This window comes from Triticum aestivum, chromosome 5B (assembly GCF_018294505.1).
Source record: "Triticum aestivum cultivar Chinese Spring chromosome 5B, IWGSC CS RefSeq v2.1, whole genome shotgun sequence".
In the NCBI taxonomy this organism is placed as follows: domain Eukaryota; kingdom Viridiplantae; phylum Streptophyta; class Magnoliopsida; order Poales; family Poaceae; genus Triticum; species Triticum aestivum.
This window is the reverse complement of record NC_057807.1, coordinates 86,473,375-86,494,604: the sequence shown is the minus strand read 5'-3', so window position 1 is coordinate 86,494,604 and position 21,230 is coordinate 86,473,375. Positions and strand designations below refer to the sequence as shown.

General features: G+C 48.2%; 1 pseudogene; it reads left to right on the top strand.

Annotated features, from left to right (window-relative positions):
- The first annotated feature begins 1,006 nt into the window (after positions 1–1,006).
- LOC123118198 (uncharacterized) lies at positions 1,007–1,144 on the top strand (annotated as a pseudogene).
- The last annotated feature ends 20,086 nt before the right edge of the window (positions 1,145–21,230 follow it).

Sequence of the window (21,230 nt, the reverse complement as noted above, 5' to 3'; positions counted from 1 at the left end):
AGTTCTCCATCAAACAAAAATTTAAAATGAAGACCATCAACCTGAGCAAAGCTCCACATAGCCAATACGTCGGCCGGGCCGGTGGTATATTCACGTAATTAACAACGATAAGACATGGGAAATATCAAGTCACAAATTTGAACAAAGGGGATGAAACCATCAATTTCTATTTAGGCCAGTGGCAGTAGACATTAAGTGGCCAACATCAGATCTTTGAGCAACATTATTCTAGAAAGTGAGTGAGTTGTGAATGGGCCAACACGAGAACACATGTTAAAGAGACTTTTACGTGTGTTGTGTAACGTGACAATGTGTCATGATATAATTGTGTGCGTGTGTGTATTATTGTACAAGGCAGGTCGTTAGCAAGGATAAGCCCAATCTTGTATATCTTGGATTAGGGGCCAAGCCTACCAACAACCTTCGGCACCTTGGATTCTGCTGAGCATATAAACACGCGTGCGTCCCTGCAAGGAGTGCACACGTTTCCATACTTCCTTTCTTACATGGTAATCGGTGCTAGCCTCGAAATCGACCATGGCGACTTATTCAAGTTCCTTCCCCTTCTCTCCATTTGCTCACGCCGCAACCAAGAAGCTCACCAAAGGTAATAAGGTGTTATGGTGTGCCACCGTCGTCTCTGCCATCAGGGGGTGCAGATGGTAGACTACCTCGATACTGCGAAGGCGGTGCCGCCCATGACCATTGAGGTCACCGCCGAAGATGGGAAAGACAAAGTCCAAGGTGTGCGAAAGATCAGCAGGATTTCTCCTACCTGCTGACTATATGCTGCCGCGGGAGATGGCCATCCAAGTGGCCTCATGACAGTTGTCCGACGGTGGCGCGGCTCTGGAACTCCATCGAGGGGATGCTCACCTCTCACACGCGTGCGAGCAGTGTCGACGTCCGGATCTCGCTGGCAAACCTGCAGAAGGGAAGCTCCACCATCACTGAATATGTTGGTAAGATAATGTCTTTTTGTGATAAATTGATAGTTTTAGAGAAGAAGGTTGATGAAGAGGATGTCGTTTCTCACATCCTCACTGGGATCGATGAGGAATTCAAATCGGTTGTGTCCTCCATGTGTTCGCGGGTAGAGCCCGTCACTGGACCTGATCTGACTCGTAGCTCCTAAGCTTTGAGCCCGCTATGAATCTTCAGCGCGCACCGTCAGAGTCCTCCGCCAACGGGGCCACTCATGCCCGCTTCACCAAGAAGTAGGATGGCAACAGTACCGGCGTTGGTGATCGTAGCCGCAGCTACACAAACAAACAAGGCGGCGGGGCAACAGTGGTGACCGTGGTCTCAATTTCCCCAAGCCAGGCAACCATGCCGGCTGTAGCGGCAACGGCAGCGGCGGAAACTATAGAAGCGGCGTCAACTACTCCAACAACCAGGCGGCCAAACCAACTTGCCAGATTTGCAGCAAGGGTGGACACCCAGCTGGTAAGTGTTGGAAATGGTTCGACAACTCTTACCAGAGGAGTGATGCGCGCTCAGTCAACATGATCGCACCCGGTATAGGATAGATCCAAGCTGGTATATGGATAGTGGTGCAACTAACCATATCATCGGTAACTTGGAGAAGCTGACGGTCCTGGACAGGCGCAGGTATGGCTATTGATCACATTGGTCATACAATTGTTCATACCCTTGGCCATAACCTTCATCTAAACAATATTCTTCATGTCCCTGAGGCTACGAAAAGTTTGATTCCAGCAAGTTGCCTTGCCATTGATAATGACACTTTTGTTGAAATTCACCCCTACTCTTTTCTTGTTAAGGATTGGGAAACGAGGAGGGTTCTTCTTCGAGGCAGGGGCAGGAGAGGTCTCTATCCCATCAAGCACATGGGATCATACGTCAAGAAGTAAGTTCTCAGTGTCATCAAACCATCTTCGGATTGCTGACGCCGACGTTTAGGTCATCCATCTTCTATCGTTGTTAGGAAGATCAATAGTAAAAATATACTTTGTGGTAGCAATTTCAATAATGAATTTGTACGTGATGCCCACTAGAAAGGCAAAAGTCACCAATTACTGTATCCAAAATCAGTGAGTGAATCAAAATTTCCTTTAGAACTCATTTTTTCCTTATGTGTGGGGTCCTACGCTACAATTCGTAGGTAGAAAAAATTATGTGAGTTTCATTGATGATTTTAGCAAATTCACATGGATCTACCTAAGCAAACATAAGTCTGGTGTTTTTAAAAAAAATCATGACTTTGAGAACCTTATTGAACGACAATTTGACCGAAGAAATCTTGCTCTTCAAACAGATTGGGGAGGCGAGTACGAAAAATTAAACTCCTTCACAAAGATTGGGATCTCTCACCACGTCTCATGTCCCCATGTACATCAGCAAAATGGTTCAGCTGAACGGAAGCACTGTCACATTATTGAAGTCGGTTTGTTTATTCTTGCCCAAGAATCTATGCCCTTGAAATTTGTGGATGAGTCGTTCATTGGTGCAGCAAACTTAATTCATAGAATGGCGTGCAAAGTTATCAACTTTGAAACTACCCTTACCAGATTGTTTTTTTTAGCAAAACCTGATTGTTTGGTGAAACACCAGACTACTCATCCCTTCATATTTTCACGTGCGCCTGCTGGGCCAACCTTCACCAAAAAAAATGCTCACAAACTTCAATTCCGCTCCGAACAGTGTGCATTTCTAGGGTACAGTAATCTGCACAATGGGTACAAATGCTTGGACATTTCCACAAGACGAGTTACATCTCTTGCGATGTGCCAGTTGACGAAAATATTTCCCCCTTCTCTACCTATCGAGCTTACATGCTGAAATCGTCTTGCTACCTATCGAGCTTTTGAATCCAACTGTTAAGGAGGGGATATGTTGATGATCATTTGATTAATAGTTCTACTAATCATGATGCTAATGATGCAGTGAGCAATGATGAAAAAAACACAGATGAAATATATGATTTTCTGCAACAAGTGCGTCCAAATCTGTAGGGCCCAAGACACAGAGAGGATCCTCCTACAAACACCGATCCGAAGAGATCCAACGCAGGACCTGATGCACCTGCCATGCAAATGGATCCCTAGGAAGATCGGCAGACATCGCAGGCAGGCGGTTTAGTGGGAAGTCCACCCGCATGCGACGCGCAGTGTGGACCAGCCGTAGGGTCGGTGCATCCTCAAGCAACACCTGGTAGGAGCCGGACGGGTACGGTTCGCCCGCTGCACCAAGGAATGATGGCATGCGGGGCCCTTTCCATGTGTCACCTGCACATAGGTTGATTCAGTCGGGGCCATGGTTGAGATTCGCTAGATCACTCAGTGGTCGTACAAGAACGGTCCTATGTGGTAACTACTTCCATACGTCCCAGTACGCGTTCGCAACAAGATATTTCCATAACTGCAATTCCCAAAAACATAACGGTTAGGAATGACAAAAAAATTAATTTGTGTAGTGCTGCTACTGTGAGCCACAAAGTTTTAGATGCTAAAAATTGGAAACAAGCTATGGAGATAGGATACGGTGCACTTATGGAAATTCAACCATGGCGTCTAGTATCAGCTAAACAAGGGAGGAATATTATATATTGCAATTGGGTGTATAAATATAAAAGAAAATCATATGGTAATATAAATAGATACAAAGCTAGGTTATTAGTTTTTACAGGCTTTAAGCAATGATATGGTTTTGATTATTAGGACACATTCGGTCCAGTTGTTAAAGCTACAACTATCGGGCATGTTCCGTCTATTGTTGTCTCCAAGGGTTGGAGCCTTCACAAGTAGGATGGAGATAATGCGTTTTTGCATGGCGTTCTTGATGAAGAGGTCTATATGCGACAACCACCTGGTTTTGCGGACGATATAAACCACACCTTGTGTGCAAGTTGGATAAAGCTTTGTATGGTCTAAAACAGACACGCAGAGCTTGGTATTCAAGGTTGAGTACAAATGTACAACAACTTGGATTTCGACCCTCAAAAGGAGACACCTCCTTGTTCTTCTTCAACAAAGAGAAGGTGACCATTTTTAAGTTCATTTATGTAGATGCCATAATTGTTACAAGTTCCTCGCAAGAAGCTACGTCGGCTTTGCTTAAAACTTGAAAGTGAAGTTTGCACTTAAGGACTTGGGAGAGTTTCATTAATTTCTAGGAATCAAAGTGAAAAGGACACATGTTGGTATTCTCTTATCCCAAGAGAAGTATGCTACTGCTATACTCAAGCATGTTGGGACAAAGGATTGTAAACCTTCTAGTACACCCTTGTCTACCACTGAAAAACTAGCATTGCATGAAGGAGCATTGTTAAGTCTAGAAGGGACTAAATATAGGTGTAGTGGGTGCACTTCAGTATCTAACGTTGACAAGGCTTGATGTATCTTTTGTTTGTTAATATCTTGCATTCTCATACTTCTTTGCATTGAACAGCTGTAAAAAGTATATTGAGTTATATTCAAGGAAAGTGCTGCATTTCGGCTAAAGATATGTAAGTCACCATCAACAACAGTAAGTGCCTTTTCTGAAGCAGACTGGGCAGGGTGTCCTGATGGCAGGAGATCTACCGGTGGGTTGTCTATTTTCGTTGGCTCAAACCTTATATCATGGAATAGAAAGAAAGAGGCAACGGTATCTCGTTCTGGCACTAAAGCAGAATACATATCATTAGCAAATGCAACTATTGTGGTAATGTCGGTAGAAACCCTACTTGATGAATTGGGTGTTGAAAGACCACATACTTCTTTCATGTGTTGTGATGATAACCTTGGAGCAACTTACCTTCCTGCAAATCATGTATTTCATGCAAGAACAAAATAGATACAAATTGCCTTTCATTTTGTTCGAGAAAGAGTTGCACGGAAACTTGGTGATGGCTTTACAAAGCCCCTACAAGCTCATGCACATTACGCCTTCAAGAACAATCTAAACCTTGATATGTTCATCCAAATTGAGGGAAGATGTTAAATACGCTTGTATGTATGTTGCGTAATGTGGCAATGTGTCATGATGTAATTGTGTTCGTGTATATGTATTGGTTTACACGAGAGGTTCTTAGCAATGATAAGACCGATCTTTTATATCTTGGACTAGGGGCCCAGCCTACCGACACTAGTAGACAACAGGGCTTTGGTCTAGGGCGAGATAAGGGCATTAATTCCAGTTCCCTTACAAATTGGGACCAATGGGTGCATCAGTCCCGGTTCGTGAGGTCAGGGCGCCGGCCGGGCCTCGAGGTCCATTGGTCCCGGTTTGTCTGACCCCTTTGGTCCCGGTTCGTGAGGTTAGGGCACCGGCCGGGCCTCTGGGCCATTTGTCCCGGTTTATCTGGCCCCTTTTGTCCCAGTTCTAGACATGAACCGGGACCAGTGGGCCTTGCTCTTGGCGCAGCCCCTTTGGTCCCGGTTGGTGGCTGGAACCGGGACTAAAGCTCAGTCTTCTGTCCCGGTTCTAGCCACCAACCGGGACTAAAGAGACGTCTATATATATGCTCTCCCCTGCTTGCTCACTCCTCTGTTTTTTGGTCGGCAAGCGTGTGCAGGTGTATGTGGCTCTCCTCTCACCTCCTATGCACATGAGGTGTTTGATGAAATGCCCGAGCCACACTTAAGCTTTCTCCTCTCCAAGCTCGGCCTCAAGCTCCATTTTCCTCAAGATTTGTCTAGGTTTGGTCGTCCGTCTCGTCCCGTCCCCGTCCTCATCGCCGTCGATCGCCTGCGCCGATCTCGTTGCCGACACCACTGTGGTGATCCTCTTGTTCTTATCTTCTTTCTAAAAGAAAAAAATTCTTACTTGTATGATTTAGATAGATACTTGCATAATTTTCTTACTTTTATTATTGTTTGTTATTATATAGTGCCATGGTTTTGGTATCCGCCCCCTCGACCCTCGTCATGTCTATGATTCGGATGTGGTATATTATCTTTTATAACCATTTGGTTTCATTTAGTGTTTATGACAATTATGCCGACCAACATGACATAGATGTTTCTATCTAGGACGTATGTGAATCGGAAATTCCAACCGACCCTCCTGTCGAGAGGTTAAATTTACTTAAAAAGGAAAACAATTACTTGAAGAAGAAAAATGAAAAGAATTGAGGAGGAGAATATGGAATTGGAGTTGCATGTTGCGAATGTCGTTGATGATCACAAGAACAAGATGGATGCAATGCGCTTGAAGATTAAAAGATTAGAAAATATGCAATTGATACTAAGGCTTGGTATCATTATGTTGTTGGATCAATTGTTACCTTAGTTGCTATTATGATCGCATTTGTTGGTGCATTGAAATTTTTTACATAGTTGTATGTTAGTTTCAATGTATGTTTTAATTAGATGCTCTAAAGATCTATATGTTGTTCAATGAGAACTGTGTATGAACTTTATATATTTATTTTTTCAGTAATAACATTTGATCACTACTGTACTTTGGTTTTAATGTGATGTTGAACTTGTATTAATTTGGTCACTTCTCTATTCATGATGTTATGTAATGGTTTTTGATACACTTAATTATATAATGGACGCAGATGAACCGGCAATGGATGTACGGTGACAGACGCACCTCTAAGTACATTGAGGGCCTGCATAATTTTTTTGAAGTGGCTAAGCAGAATGGTTTTATGTATTGTCCATGCCCTCTCTGTGGGAATACGGAGGATTACTCTGACTCGAAAACCCTTCACGTCCACATTCTTGAGAAGGGTTTCATGCCACACTATAATGTTTGGACCAAGCATGAAGAAAGATGGGTTATGATGAATACAACAAAGAAGAAGAGGATGATGACAACTGTCGCCCTGAATATGGTGATACTGCAACGAGGGAAGCTGGAGATCAAGAGGAACCAGATGAGGTGCCCGATGATGATCTTCACCGGGTCATTGTTGACGCAAAGAGACAATGCCAAAGGGAAAGGGAGAAGTTGAAGTTTGATCGCATGTTAGAGGATCACAAAAAATGGTTGTACCCAAATTGCAAAGATGATAACACAAAGCTCGGTACCACACTAGAATTGCTGCAATGGAAGGCATACAATGGTGTGTCTGACAGCGGATCTGGGAAGCTACTAAAAATAATGAAGAAGAAGCTCAGTACCAACACTGGAATTGCTGCAATGGAAGGCTTACACTGGAATTGCCCGATAGTACGTACGAAGCAAAGAAGGTTCTATGCCCTCTAGGATTGGAGGTGCAGAAGATACATGCATGCCCTAATGACTGCATCCTCTACCGTAGTGAGTACGAGGATTTGAACGCATGCCCGGTATGTGGTGCATTGTGGTATAATATCAGACAAGATGACCCTGGTGATGTTGAGGTAGAGCACCCCAGGAAGTGGGTTCCTGCCAAGGTGAAGTGGTATGCTCCTATAATACCACGATTAAAATGTCTGTTCGGAAACAAAGAGCATGCCAAGTTGATCCCATGGCACAAAGAGGACCGTAAGAAAGACGGGAAGTTGAGAGCACCCACTGACGGGTCGCAGTGGAGACGAATCGAGAGAAGGTGGGGGGACTTTGCAGGTGACGCAAGGAACGTATGGTTTGGTTTAAGCGCAGATGGCATTAATCCTTTTGGGGAGCAGAGCAGCAATCATAGCACCTGGCCCATGACTCTATATATTTATAACCTTCCTCCTTGGTTGTGCATGAAGCGGTATGATGCCAATGCTCATCCAAGGCCCTAAGCAACCCGGCAATGACATTGATGTGTACCTAAGGCCATTAGTTGAAGAACTTCTACAGTTATGGAATGGAAAAGGTGTACGTGTGTGGGATGAGCACAATCAGGAGGAATTTGACCTACATGCGTTGCTATTTGTAACCATCAATGATTGGCCTGCTCTTAGTAACCTTTCAGGACAGACAAACAAGGGATACCACGCATGAACGCACTATTTGGATGACATCGAAAGTATATATTTGGACAAATGCAGGAAGACTGTGTACCTAGGGCATCATCGTTTTCTTCCGACCAACCATCAATGTCGAAAGAAAGGCAAGAATTTCAAAGGTGAGGCAGATCACCGGAAGAAGCCCGCCATCCGTACTGGTGATCACATACTTGATATGGTTAATGATTTACAAGTAATCTTTGGAAAGGTCCTGGTGGACTATTTGTTCCGAATGACGCTGAGGGAGGCGTACCCATGTGGAAGAAGAAATATATATATTGGGACCTACTGACCCTATTGGAAAGACACAGAGGTCCGCTCTGCAACCATTGTGATGCATGTGACGGAGGATATTTGCGTGAACCTGCTAGGCTTCTTGGGTGTGTATGGGAATATAAAAGATACACCGGAGGCACGGGAGGACCAGCAACATGTGACAAAAAAGACGGAATGCATCCAAAGCAGTATGAAGGTCCTGCCAGCTACGCTCTTACCAAAGAAGAGAAGGAGATCTTCTTTGAATGTCGGTTCAGTATGAAGGTCCCGACTGGATTCTTGTCCAATATAAAGGGAATAATAAATATCCTAGAGAAAAAGTTCTAGAACCTAAAGTCTCATGAATTCCACGCGATTATGATGCAACTGCTTCTGGTCGCATTGAGGGGATTCTGTTTGAGTGCCTATGGTCGAAACGAGGTGCTGTTGATCGGGATGGGTGTGCCGTGGCGCAAAACGAACGAAACAGACTTGTGTTAGAGGGCCTACGGTCGAAACGGGGTCCTATTCATTAGGGATGTGTGGCGTACCACAAAACAGGACTCCACGGGCTACCGTTCATCCACCATCGACTTCCTCCAGCCCCCACCTGCTACTCTTCATCCATCATCGACTTCCTCCTGCCTCCACCAGCTACTGTTCATCCATGGGGTTCTGTTCATCCAGCCTTCATTGGCTACTGTTCAGCTAGCCCTCCACGGGGTCCTGTTGATCTAGCTAGCCTCCACCAGCTCCTATTCAACCAGCCTTGCACGGGGTCCTGTTTAACCAGCCCTCCACAGGGTGCTGTCCAACAAGCGTCCACGGGGTTCCTTCGCCGGCTACTGTTCATCCACCCCCACCTCCTCGATTGGGTTCCTATTCATCTACTGGCAACGGCCTCTACTACCACGGGATCCTGTTTATCCAACCCCAACCGGGAACTGTTCATCCAACCCCCAACAGAGACTGTTCATCAAGAGGCAGCTTTGATCGGCTTCAGTTAGCAGTAGTAGCGAAGGAATCACCCGGGTTCAGTTAACAACAAGGGATCGATCAGGGCTCAGTAACGTAGCTAGTGCAATAGCTCGGGTGCAGTTAGAGCCCAACGCCTCGCTCGGGTTCAGTTAGAGCGCAACGCCTCGCACACACGCGCATACGTGTACAAGAGAAACATGCAAACCTCTGTCCGTCACTCGGCCCCGACCACCCACCGTAACCGGGAACTCCCCGACATTTTCCTCGTCCACGCTTCTGCCATGATTTTTTCTATCATGGACTGCTCAAATAATGTCATGCAGGTGCATCTCTAGCCTGCCCAAGACAAAAAGCCCATTTTCTATCATGATTTTTTGTCATAGAATTAGGATCCCACCACATCTATGATGATACCGGGTTTTGTCATAATTATCATCATAGAAGTGTCATAAGCATGACAGAAAAAATTCGTTCGGCCGAAAATGTCATGGATGTGTCTTTTTTTGTAGTGTGGGGACCGGCCAGAAGGGCCTGGTGAGCCGGTGGGTGAGGGAGTCCTGGATTAGGGGGTATCCAGATAGCTGGACTGTACACTTTGTCCGGACTGTTGGAGCGTGAAGATTCAAGACTCAAGACTCTGTCCCGTGTCCGGATGGGACTCTCCTTTGTGTGGAAGACAAGCTTCGCGATCCGGATATTATATTTCCTTCTTTGTAACCGACTCCATGTAAACCCTAGCCCTCTCTAGTGTCTATATAAACCGGAGAGTTTGGTCCTTAGAGGGACGATCACAATCATAATCATCATAGGCTAGCTTCTAGGGTTTAGCCTCTACGATCTTGGGGTAGATCAACTCTTTTACTACTCATATCATCAATATCAATCAAGCAGGAAGTAGGGTTTTACCTCCATCGAGAGGGCCCGAACCTGAGTAAACATTGTGTTCCTTGCCTCCTGTTACCATCGGCCTAAGACTCACAGATCGGGACCCCCTACCCGAGATCCGCCGGTTTTGACACCGACATTGGTGCTTTCATTGAGAGTTCCTCTGTGTCGTCGCCGCAAGGCTTGATGGCATGTCTCGTTGTCAAGGACAACATCACTTCTGGGGGAGCGCTGGCTGTAGGCCAAACTCTCCGACTAGGCGGCTTCATCATGGCTGCCCCATCGGTTGTCGCGCCGACGATGACCTCTCGGGTCATCACGCATAGCTTCCACGTCGATTCAGAACTCGCCGAACAGATGGATCCGATGGATCTCTCCTCTCTTAATGAGCTCTTGGATCGCATCGCCGCTTTGGGAGTCGCCACAGACTATGACCGGATCGGGCTTAAACCCGACCAAAGGGACGTTAAATCCCCGCCGGTCACCCAGGAGATAGCGGTAGTGGAGGAGCCACATCTGGATTACCCCTCTATCTTGAGGATGAGTTATGTCCGGATCACCGAGCTCCCTGAGCCGGACACCTGCTCAAGGGAGGACATGACCCAGACCCCGGACTTAGAATCGGGTATTGGGCCGGAGAAATTGGGCTGCATTCCGGATCCCGAGCTACCAAGGCCGGAAGCTTCCCTGCCGTAGGGCGTTAGATCGGATCAGAATCCATATTCAGCTACACCCACCCACCCATACTTAAACCCTCTCTACCATATCAGAAAAGAGCCCCAAGAGACAGTACATCATTACTGGGCCAGATTCCTCCTTCTGCTAAACAAGGTGAAGGACTGTCGTGAGGAGGACGCAGTCTCACTTTTCTGCAAAAACTGCACGAACAAAGGAATCCTTAATGCCATAAGTCGTCGTGACATAGCACACTTTGCTGACTTGGCAACCATAGTACAGAAGTACTGTGCGATGGAAAGCGCCTGGAAAACCCAAACAAAATTTTGGGATAGTTCGGCTGTCACTAAAACCTTTGTCCGAGCTAAGCGGGCGAACTCTCGTAAGTCAGCCGATCCAATCCCCAAAAAACCAAAGCCCACCCCAGGGCGTGGAACCGTATTGGAAGAATGGCTCAATGGGCCATGTAAACTCCACAGCACGCCGGACACTACACCAACGCATAGCCTTAGAGCATGTTGGATACTCCGGCAGGTAGCAAAAACAAAGTCCCGCCAAGGAAAACAACGCGCTACTAATAGTCTTCGAGACTTTCACCTCAAATAATAGGTGCAAGCGAGCTCATCAAAGCTCCGCTGAAATCTGCCACGTGGCAAAAATAAATCCGTGGAATGACACTGCTATAACTTTCAGCGCTAGTGATGAACCTCAATTCTAGACAGTCTGGGCACTAGCCGCTTTGGTCCTCAGCCCAATCGTGGACGGCTTCCAGCTCACCAAAGTACTCATTGACGACGGAAGCGGATTAAACTTAATCTTTGAAGAAACACTTAGCAAGATGGGAATGGATAAAAGCCGCATTGAGCAAAGCGGCACAACCTTCAGGGGAATCGTCCCTAGTTGGGAAGCGCGGTGTGCAGGAAAAATCACACTCTATGTGGTATTCGGCAACCCGGAGAATTACAGGTCCGAAGAAATCACATTCCAAGTGGCTCCTTTCAGCACCGGATACCACGCCCTTTTAGGGCAGAACGCGTTTACAAGCTTTCAAGCTATACCCCATTACGGGTACATGAAGCTTAAAATGCCCGGACCCAACGGAATCATCACTCTAGCCAGTGATCCGGACATCGCACCTCACGCCGAAAACAAAACCGCAACACTAGCCCTGGAAGCATTATCCAAAGCCCTAGCAGCCGAAGAACTAACAATGTTGCGTGCAACCGTGGACAGGGACGACGTGATACTCGACAAGCGACCCAAGTCCAGCTCATTTAAACCCGTAGACGAGATAGTCAAATTGCAGGTCCATCCAACGGACACCATGAAGATAGCTTCCATCGGGACACAGTTGAACCCCACAATGGATGTCACACTGCGAGACTTCCTACGCGAGAATTGGGACATTTTCGCCTGGTACCCATTGGACATGTCGGGCATCCCACGCAGACTGACCGAACACAGCCTCAATATACTAAAAGGATACAAGCCTATCAAGCAGACTCTAAGGCGGTTTTCAGAGCCCAAACGGCAAGCCATGGGGGAAGAGCTAGCCAAACTACTTAAGGCCAGATTCATCAGAGATATCAAGCAAACGGATTGGCTGGCAAATCTGGTAATGGTACCAAAGAAGGACAAATCCTGGCGCCTATGCGTCGACTTCAAAGACCTCAATAAGGCTTGCCCCAAGGATCCCTTCCCCCTCCCTCGCATCGAACAAATCATCGACGCCACAGCAGGACACGACTTGCTGTGTTTCCTCGACGCATACTTTGGATATCATCAAATAAAGATGGCAGAGTCCGACCAAGCTGCAACAGCTTTCATAACGCCATATGGTCCTTTCTGCTCCAACACTATGCCTATCGGGCTTAAAAATGCCGGCGAAACCTATCAATGCATGATTCAAACATGCCTTGAAAAGCAAATCGGCAAAACAGTGGAGGCATATGTGGACGACATGGTCATAAAAACAAGACACGTCGAAACCCTAATAGACGACTTGAGGCTTACGTTCGATAACCTCCGAACATACGACATCAAGCTAAACCCGGGAAAATGTGTTTTCGGAATCCCCTCTGGAAAATTGTTGGGCTTCATTGTTTCCAATAGAGGAATTGAAGCGAATCCGGCAAAAATCCGAGCTCTGTCGCAGTTGGCTGTACCAACAGACCTCAAGCACATCCAAAAACTAGTTGGATGCGTGGCTGCCTTAAGCCGCTTTATCTCTAGGTTAGGGGAAAAGGCATTACCTCTTTACCGCCTTCTTCGACGCACCGAACACTTCGTGTGGACGGATGCAGCCGCGGCCGGACTGGACGAAATAAAGACCTTATTGGCCAGTAATCCAGTCCTAACAGCGCCAAATATTGGCGAACCTATGCTACTATACATAGCTGCAACACATCAAGTTGTAAGCGCGGTGCTCATAGAACAAGAGGTTGACGGATACAAATTCCCTCTCTAGAAGCCAGTTCATTACGTATCCACGGTCCTCACCCCATGCAAATCCCGATACCCACACTATCAAAAAATAGCATACGCGGTCTTCATGGCATCCCGGAAGCTACGACACTACTTTCAAGAGTGTTCGATTATGGTGGCCTCCGAAGTACCACTCAACGACATAATAAATAACCGTGACGCTACGGGCCGGATTGCTAAATGGGCCATTGAGCTCCTTCCGTTCGACATAACATACAAGCCACGGCGGGCCATCAAGTCGCAAGTACTGGCTGACTTTGTCGCCGAATGGGCAGAAGCCGAACTCCCTAAAGAGTACGGCGCATACTCTAACTGGATCATGCACTTCGATGGCTCTATAATGCTGGCCGGATTGGGAGCAGGTGTAGTCCTGACATCTCCCACCGGAGACACGGTCCAGTACGTCCTCCAAATATTATACACTGACACCAACAATGCAGCCGAATACGAGGCTCTGTTGCACGGTCTTCGGATGGCAGTCTCTATGGACATTCAATGCCTAGAAGTGCGCGGGGATTCAAACCTCGCAATATCACAAATAAACAGAGACTTTGATGCCAAGGATCCGAAAATGGCGGCCTACCGTAATGTCGTCCTCAAAATGTCAGCTTGGTTCGAGGGGCTCGAATTCCACCATGTGGCTCGAGAAAACAATCAAGCGGCAGATATCCTCGCCCGCATCGGCGCTAAACGCGACCCTGTCCCACCTAACATATTCCTAGAAAGGCTGTCCAAGCCATCTGTGGTATGGGAAGGGGAGTTCGGCAGCACTAGCATGGATCCGAATACACCCCCAGATTCCGAACCATCAGACATAATCAGAGGCTCCACCACCGAAATAACACCTTCGGCCCACGAAATCATGGCTGTAATCGCCCCATGGAGTGAACCTTTCTTGGCCTACCTAAATAGGCATGAGCTCACCAAAGACCAGAATGAAGCATGTTGCATCGTGCGGAGTTCTAAAGCTTACAAAGTCCATGAAGGGGAACTCTATAAGAAAAGTGCGACCGGAGTGCTCCAAAGGTGCATCTCCGAAGAGGAAGGGCGGCGGCTCTTGGCTGAAATCCATGCCAGACTGGGCGGGCACCATGCCCCGGCTCGAGCACTAGTCAGCAAAGCCTTCCGTACAGGTTTTTATTGGCCGACAGCCTGAGCAGACGCACAGGACCTTGTCCAACACTGCGTCGGTTGCCAGCTCTTTGCCAATCAGAGTCATATGCCCCCTACCGCTCTCCAAACAATCCCCATCACTTGGCCCTTTCCGGTCTGGGGGCTGGATATGGTCGGACCCCTTAAAGGGGGAAGGCATAAGAAAAAATACTTATTTGTCATGGTGGACAAGTTCACCAAATGGATAGAAGCTAAACCGGTCAAAACGGCCGAATCCGGACCAGTGATAGACTTCATATCCGGAGTTGTACACTGATACGGCGTCCCCCACAGCATCATCACTGATGATGGCTCAAACTTCACAGCCGATGAAGTGAAAACCTGGTGTGGCAACATGGGCATTAAGCTCGATTCGCCTCCGTCTACCATCCCCAAACAAACGGCCAGGTCGAACATGCAAACGATCTCATTATGAGCGGCATCAAACCCAGACTAGTGTGATCCTTGACGGAGTCGGACACGCACTGCGTCAAAGAGCTCGACTCCGTACTCTGGGGGCTGGGGACCACGCCGAATCGCACCACCGGATATACACCATTTTTTATGGTGTACAGAGAGGAAGCAGTACTACCCTGCGACATAATACATGGTTCGCCTCGCGTACGCATGTACGAAGAGAAGGAAGCCGAGTTAGATCGGCAGGATAACTTAGATGCCCTGGAGGAGGAGCACGACATCGCAAAAGCCCGTTCCGCATTCTATTAGCAGGAGGCTCGACAGTACCAAAGCAGAGAAGTGCGGGCCAAAACTTATAATATTGGCGAACTCGTTCTACGCCTACCGGAGAAAAATAAGGACAAGCTCAAACCCAAGTGGGAGGATCCCTTCGTCATTTATAAAGTTCTCACTGGAGGAGCATACCGCATACGTAATGCATCCGATAACAGACTCGAGCCGAACCCATGGAACGCGGACAGACTCCGGAGATTCTATGCCTAGCGCCGAACTCAGTGTTCGTCTCCTTACCACCCTCCTTTTAAATTATGTCCCCTCCCTTTTCCTTTCTCGACCTTTTTCCTCTTCACACAAAGTGCTTAATACAGTGCGGACGCCCGGATCACTCCGGACGCACTATGTGTGTAAGCAATACATGGGGGGCTTCCTATATGGAAGCTAAATATAGTTACTTTGAAGGCTTTTTGCCCATCACATATGTGTTCTTTTTCCATCTGTGCCTTTTATTCATCATTATATGCATGGATATGACTTAAGATGTGGCCATGCTGGGTTGCTTGTCTCTTGTGTTTATGCCCTACGTTCCCGTTAATTCGGCTAGGGCATAAGGGGAGCACCTCTGCGATTGTTACTGCCGGTTCAGCCGGATGTGTACCTCAAACTGGGTGAAGCCAAAAGCTAGCGTCCTTAAGGGAATAGTCGGTCGGTGAACAAAAGATGTTTTCGTTTATCACAATGTAAACCCCCAGAAGTTTCGTATCCTGCGTCCTTGTTCGCAGTCCGGACATGTGCATTGTCGCATGCGTACCCAGGGAAAGGAACCCCTAACGGAACTATTCTCCCTGGAAGATGTTTCTTAATATCCATGTAATATAACATAACTAGTTGGGTGCTTGTCTGTTCAAGCACTTATGACCCCTACGCCTGGTTTCCACGCATACTTCGGTTCTGTATAACTGAGCGAGTATTCGGATACACCCCGGACTGTAGGATCCGGGGGCTGAAGCGAAAAGGTCCGCCATGACAAATGATTTTAATCCGGATAGGGACTACTTATGTCCATGGAATTACACAGTCACTTGGACTGACTATATTCCTCCTCTATACCATCCAACAGGCTACCTAGCTTACAATCCTGTTGGGAATACTTTGCGGCTAACGCTACCTGGTCATTCACCAGACTCACGGGAATTTCTTGCCCATCTGGCCCCACTGGTCCGACTTCGGCCATATGGTTTGGGTCCATCTTGGTGTAGCGCGTCTTCACCATAGCCCAGGCTTCTCTTGCACCTTGTCGGCAGGCTGACATCTTCCACAATCAGAAGCGCTGCCGTGCTCCTTGAAGCATATCCACAAGCTCCCCCAGACCCTTCGGCAGGAAGCTTGATGGCCACAAGGCTTGAGCAAGGCCCTGCATCACCTGCTGAGCTCGCTCGTGTAGTTGTGACAGGTCTTGCAGTAAATCTCCTGCAGACGTGGGCATCTCCTCCTCAGGGCGGCCCGTCAACATACCGACAAATAAAAATTCTTTCAATATTCTTCCTCGCCGAGGTATACTACAGTTCGTCTAGGGACTTAGCATAAATGCCGCGACGAAGCATTTTGTTCTCCTTTACGGAGTACGCCAGCGGAGCGCGAACATCTTTAATTTCGACGTCCAGCCGGACATGGGAATCTTGAAGATTGTTCTTCTCCTGCCTAACTTGCGTAAGAATATGCTCGCCAGCTTTCAGCTGCCTTTGGAGATGCGATTCGTTATCTCCTACAAACTCCGGATTCACCCCGTGATTGTCTGCAGAATTTTCTGTTAGACTTATCATACGAGCCACTCACTAACTGGTACATCTTCGTACAATTGAGACAAATGTTACCAAATGAGGCCTTCTGGGATTCCTCTAACTTGGCAACCGTGGCCCTCAGCTGGGCCTTGCACTCCTCTAGCTCCCGAGACAATTGCTCATTCTTATCTACAAGGACCTGTGCATAAATTGATCCTTAAAACAGTTGTTTCAACCGTTTCAAGTCTCAGGGGCTACTGCTATACATGATTATCAAATTTTCTTACCCGTATATCTTTGGTATACTGGTCCGTCGCTCGGGCAAGCCCTCCTTGAGCAACTCGGATGTATGCATCTCCCGAATTGAAAGCATTAAATGCCTCTTCGGAAAAGATTGTGAAGTACGGCCCGTCGGTGCCTGTGATTCATGGTGCTCTCTACTTTGGAATTCGTGGCGGAGAGCATATCCGCGTCCTCTGTCGGAGGACAATGAGGCATCAGCCCCACGCCCGCCTCCTCTCTCGAAGCCGGTTCTAGAATCCGGCTGGTGGCGGCGTGATTGGCAGGATCCCCAGATATAGTCCGGCTACTCCTCTTCCTACCAGGACATGAAGGGCGCTGTTACATTTCAAATACAATAATCACAGAACAGGTTTTTACCTTACCTCTGTAGCAGCATTTCGGCCCTAACCGCCTTCCTCTTAAGCCTCCCCGATCCGAACGCCCATTGCCGATGGGTCCCTAGGGGCTCGGCCCCGCGCTCTGACCGTCGTCTCTAAAAAAACATTACACTTCAGGTGTAAGGCATGACATCAGAAAGGAGTCCTCTTCGGAGGATAGGGTTTTCGGCTTGGCTTACACGCGACGTAGGTAGCAATCCGGGATAGTCAGCGGTAATAGCCACTAAGGCGCCATCGCAGCTCGCCTGATAAAATATCCCGTTGACGAGCTCCACAGTAATATCCGGATCTTCCTCGAGTCTTGGATCAAGGGCCCTTCCGGGGTCCTCTGCCTACAGGGAAGGGCTAGAGATTCCTTCTACGACCCTCCTTAGTTCCTGCTCGGAAATATCGAGGCAGATAATCTTAGCGAAGAATGCCACAATAAGTGAGGCGGGGAAAAGAATGACGACTTACCCAGCTTGGAGGGTTGTACATGGAAAATCCATCCTGCGGTTTAATATGAAGGAATTCTTCCTCTTCTCCTTTGTATAAATCGGACAATATCCTCGCCAGAGCCATGGCAGAGTCCAGACCTTTAAGGCCACAGCGGGTGGAATCATCTTCCCCGTTGAAATGCCACATGGGCTTCCCCCGATATTGAAGCGACTGCACTCCCCGCATTATGCATATTGCCATGACCTCGACTATTGTCAGCCCGGATTTGGCCAGTAACTTTATCCTACTCATCAGAAAGTGTATTTCTCTTGTATCCTCCTCTTGGGGGCCCCGAGGGCGCCAGCTTCGACGTGCCTTCGGCGGAGCGTTATTGAACTTAGGGAGACCTGTCCGGACTGGATCTGGAAGGGGAACATCATCGACATAAAACCACTCTGAAGGCCAGTTCTCCGGTTCCTTCTTGGGAGTATCGGATAGGTATCCGGTCTCGGCGATGCGCCATACTTCGGCTCCACCCACTTGACATAGGGATTCTCCCTGGTTGCGGGGGACAAGGTAGAATAGCTTCTTCCATAACCCAAAGTGAGCCGTGCAACCTAAAAATAACTCACAAAGGGTGACGTATCCTGCTATATGCAGCACGGAGGCAAGGGTGAAGTTGTGCAACTGGAGGCCGTAGAACTCCAGGAGCCCGCGAAGAAATGGGTGGATAGGAAACCCGAAGCCCCTTAGCAGATGCGGGATGAGGAATATTCGCTCTTCTGGGGAAGGATTAGGAGATCCCTCCGCTTGCTCCCCGCCATTATAGGTGTCTATACCGGCTCGGACGGGGACCATGAACGCCGGTGGGAGAAACCCTTGGGTCTGTAACTCTATCAAATGGCTGTGAGGAACTAAACACTCTTCCCAGTCACCCGACTTGGAGCAAGGAGAGCGGGAAGAGGAGCTGCGGCGACCGGCCATGTTGGAATGGTTTTTCCGGAGCACTCTGTTTGATGCTTGCTCGAGGGAAGAGGATGAGGTTCGGATCTGAGAATCCCCGTCTCTTCAAATGGACGGTTAACCTGCCGGATCGGGGGCTGGCAAATGCAAAAATGCCGCGGCTACTCGCATTCGCTCGACACGTGGAGATGGTCATTATTGAGGCACAGAAGCCGAGGAGTACAACATTGATGGGAAGCCGGACACTATTCATCGTAACAGGTATTTTGGAGTATTCGGAGATGGAACCCGCCTTGCAATGCCAAAGATAAAACTGCGCACCGGACTCATCGTCATTGAAGCCTAGTTCAGGGTCTACTGAGGAAGTCCTGGATTAGGCGGTATCTGGACAGCCGGAATGTATACTTTGTCCGGACTGTTGGAGCGTGAAGATACAAGACTCAAGACTCCGTCCCGTGTCCGGATGGGACTCTCCTTTGCGTGGAAGACAAGCTTGGCAATCCAGATATTATATTTCCTTCCTTGTAACCGACTCCATGGAAACCCTAGCCCTCTCCGGTGTCTATATAAACTGGAGAGTTTGGTCCTTAGAGGGACGATCACAATCATAATCATCATAGGCTAGCTTCTAGGGTTTAGCCTCTACTATCTCGTGGTAGATCAACTCTTGTACTACTCATATCATCAATATCAATCAAGCAGGAAGTAGAGTTTTACCTCCATCGAGAGGGCCCAAACCTGGGTAAACATTGTGTTCCTTGCCTCCTGTTACCATCGGCCTAAGACGCACAAATCGGGACCCCCTACCCGAGATCCGCCGGTTTTGACACCGACAGCGGGCATGGTCTAAGGATGCCAGGGGCAGGGGGACGTGACACGAGCATGCTATATGCATGACCGACCCCTGTCCAGGGGTTGTAGCCGCCACTCCAAGCCAGAGTAGGCTACTGGTTCACGCCGTAGCGGGGCTAGTTCCCGCCACCACCACATTTGCCGTCGCCTTGCCGCTATTCGCCACGGCCACAACGCCAATTATCACCGTTTGTATCATTTGTAGTACGCGGCGGCTGCGGCAGCTGCTGCTATGGCGGCTGTTGCATGGGCGTCAGAGGACAGGGCACATGAGGGGGCGATGTAGGTGAGGGAGTCCTGGATTAAGGGGTCCTCGGACAGCCGGACTATATACTTTGGCCGGACTCATGGACTATGAAGATACAAGATTGAAGACTTCGTCCCGTGTCCAGATGGGACTCTCCTTTGCATGGAAGGCAAGCTTGCAAATTCGGATATGTAGATTTCCTTCTCTGTAATCGACTCTGTGTAACCCTAGCCCCTCCGGTGTCTATATAAACCAGAGGGTTTAGTCCGTAGGACAACAACAATCAGAATCATAGGCTAGCTTTTAGGGTTTAGCCTCTACGATCTCGTGGTAGATCAACTCTTGTAATACTCATATCATCAAGATCAATCAAGCAGGAAGTAGGGTATTACCTCCATCAAGAGGGCCCAAACCTGGGTAAAACATCGTGTCCCCTGCCTCCTGTTACAATTAGCCTTAGATGCACAGTTCGGGACTCCTACCCCGAGAACCGCAAGTTTTGACACCGACATTGGTGCTTTCATTGAGAGTTCCACTGTGTCATCGTGGTAAGGCTTGATGGCTCCTTCGATCATCTTCAACGATGTGGTGCAGGGGAGGTTTTCCTACCCGAACAGATCTTCGTATTCGGCGGCTTCATACTGCGGGCCAACTCGCTTGGCCATCTAGAGAAGATCGATAGCTACGCCCCTAGCCATCAGGTCAGGTTTGAAAGCTTGAACTATACTGCCGACATCCGTAGAGACTTGATCTTCGACGGATTCGAGCCCATGTCACCTGCACCGGACCGGCATGACGGACATGACTTTGATCTGCCATCGGACACTATTCGGGAGATCGCGCCTGCGGCGGCGCCGGGAATCAATCTGGAGCAGATCAAGCCTTCCGAGGACGAGTGGATGGACCCCGCCACGAAAGCCGCGCACTCATCGGAAGTGCAGCCGAACACTGACCCCACCTCCTGTGAGGGTGGTGTCATCGGACCCTCGAACTCGTCTCCGGCTACAGGATCTGAACCGCATGCGTCTGTGCCTATCGAATCTGATTGGGCACCGGTCATGGAGTTTACCGCCGCGGATATTTTTCAACACTCGCCCTTGGGTGACGTGCTGAACTCATTAAGGTCTCTTTCCTTGTCGAGAGATTCTTGGCTGAACTATGTCCGGCTCGAGTGGGAAGCGGGCGACGAAGAAATTCATTCCCCACCCACCACCCACTTAAAAGCCACTGTCGATGACTTAACTTATGTGCTTGACTTCAATTCCGAAGACATCGATGGTATGGACGACGATGC